The sequence below is a fragment of the Octodon degus genome, unplaced genomic scaffold, assembly GCF_000260255.1.
Source record: "Octodon degus isolate 3935 unplaced genomic scaffold, OctDeg1.0 scaffold00372, whole genome shotgun sequence".
NCBI classification, from domain to species: Eukaryota; Metazoa; Chordata; class Mammalia; order Rodentia; family Octodontidae; genus Octodon; species Octodon degus.
In genome coordinates, this window is record NW_004524948.1 from 12,220 (window position 1) to 14,916 (window position 2,697).

Here is a 2,697-nt window from a genome sequence, read left to right on the forward strand (position 1 = left end):
TTATGTTATTGTCCTCTGCACTTGTTTTGGATGGACTTGGGTTCTGAGATTGCATTTTGCTCCTTCTCGTTGACATTTTGTGTAGCACTGTCTTCTGACCTTTGCTGTATCTCTTTGTTGCAGTTATAACCTTAGCAACTACTGAAGTTCAGGTGCAGATCTATGTAGTTTGGATTTATCCAGCTGTGCCTGGCTTGGGTCTGGCTGCTGTGCTCAGCTCTTTCCTGCTGCTGCCCTTAGGGGTGAACCTGTTGTGCTCCTCTGGCAAGATGTTCTGCTCCTGGACTAGCTAGGTGGTTGTTTCCCCTACACTCTCTGCAGGGATTGCAGCTGCCGCATTTCACCCCAGGCCTATATGCCAGGACTGAGCTGAGTCTGGAGGGGACAAAGCAGAGTAGGGGGAGAGGCAGCTCTCCCACACACTCACTGGGCCTGGACTAGGACTGGATCTGGGGGTTCCCAGAACACGACAGAAATTTCTACTCTGTGGGGTGTGTGTGTGTGTGGGGGGGGGTACTATGGAGTGATGGGGAGCATCCTAAGAGGGTGATAGAGGGTGTCACCCACACTGCACCTGGGCTGGGACCAACAGGTATGCCAGCACAGGGTAGCAGGAAGCTCTCCCACATACTCACTTGGCCTGGGCTAGGACTGCATCTGGGGGTTCCCGGAATTCGGCAGAAATTCCTACTGGCAGTCAGGGTAGGGGTGGTGCTGTGGAGTGGTGGGGGGCATCCCAAGGGGGTGGAAGAGGGTCTCACTCACGCTGTGCCTGCGTTGGATCCAGTTATTCCTGCAGGCGCAGGGTAGGTGGAAGCTCTCCCAGACACTCACCGGGCCTGGTCTAGGACTCTAAACAGTTTTTTTTTTTTTTTTTTTTTTTTTTTTTGTGAAACCGGGGATTGAACTCAGGCCCTTGTGCTTGCCAGGGAAGGGCTTATTCCACTGAGCCATCTCCCTGGCCCCTTCTAAACAGTTTTAATAAGAACATAAGTGTAGGGTTTTAGTTGCTAAGTGAGGAATGTGGGACAGGTACTAAAAATGTTAAATACACCAGTAATTCCAGAATCTGTAATCCTAGAATATGTAAATTTTGGCACAGCCTAGAAGTTCTGGATTCAGTCTCCAGTGGAACATCAAAAAAAGTAATAATTTAGAGAGTTAGCAAGATCTAATTGTGCATGTGGGGCTAATCATATTCCCTATTTGCTTTTGTAATTGTGCCTCCTGTCACAGTTGTCTTCTACTCTGACCTTTACATATGTGTCTTGACTTTTTTTTTTTTTTTGTGGAACCTGGGATTGAACTCAGGCCCTTGCACTTGCCAGGCAAGCACTTATTCTACTGAGCTATCTCCCCAACCTCTGTGTCTTGATCTTAAGTTTTTTCTGTAACACTTACATAACTGTTGTCTGTTAACATTCTACAGAGGTTCAACTACTAAAACAAGTATAATTGATAAAAGATAATAGTCTTCTGGCTAGAACTGCGGAGATAGCTCAGTAGAATAAGTGCTTGCCTGGCAAGTGCAAGGTCCTGAGTTCCATCCCCATTTCTGCAAAAACAAAAACAAAAACAAAAACAAAGAAACAAAAAAACCAAAAAACAAAAAAGTCCTTTGGCTAGACTTTATATTTCTTTTTTTTTTAAATTTTATTTATTTATGTGTGTGTGTGTGTGTGGCCAGCTCAGCCCACCAGGGCGCGGGGCTGGCTGGCATGTGGTGCTGGGGGATTGAAACTGCGGTCCCTGTGCTTTGCTAAGCTTGTTCTAAGTAGGTGCTTTAGACCACTGAGCCATCTCACCAGCACCTAGACTTTATATTTCTAAGTGCTTGATATACTGATAAAATTATAATATTTAAGCTCACTGCTCCCAGTACAATGCTAATGTCACTCATCTTCTGGGTGTTCAACAACTGAGATTGGAGAACAAAACAAGAAAGCTAAATGGGCTAAGGCTACAGCCAATATTTTGGCCTTGGCCTTCAAGGTCAATAAGTACTCAGGAATTGAGACCTTTTCTGCAACATCCTGTAACTCTGGTGAGTCACACAACCTCTTGGTCAAGGAGGCTGCTGAGCTCCAGGTGATAAAAACATAGTGAACAGTGTGCCATAGGAGGGTCACTAGAGGAGAAAGTCTCTCATGATTTCATAGAAAGCAATTGGCCTAGTGAACGTGGTAGCTCATCCTGATCGCTAATGTGGACAGAAGAACTGATAGGCTTTATATCTAGATGTGGTTCTAAGGTAAACCTTGAGACTTAACAGACCTTGATAGATAGCAAGAACTTAATTTTAATTAATACACATTTCAATTTAGCTTGGTTTTGAATATCCAGCAGAAAAGTAAAAATAATAAGCTAGATACAAGAAGGGGCTCCAATCTCTAATCCCTTCTGGTAGTTACAAGCTACATCAGCAACTGACTATTTGAACTTCTTTTTTATTTTATTTTATTTTTTAATAGATTGCAAATTGAAAATAAATTATTTACAAACATCAATGAATATAACAATAAAAACTGTCTGAAATAAAAATGAAGAAAGAATTTATAGATCAGTCATAATAGTTCACTATGTCAAAACCAAGAAACTTATATTCATATAATTAGAATTCTCAAAGTAGAAAGGAGTAGTAGGCAATAAATATTTAAAGATTTAAAATTTCTGAATTTATTTCAACTTATAATACCA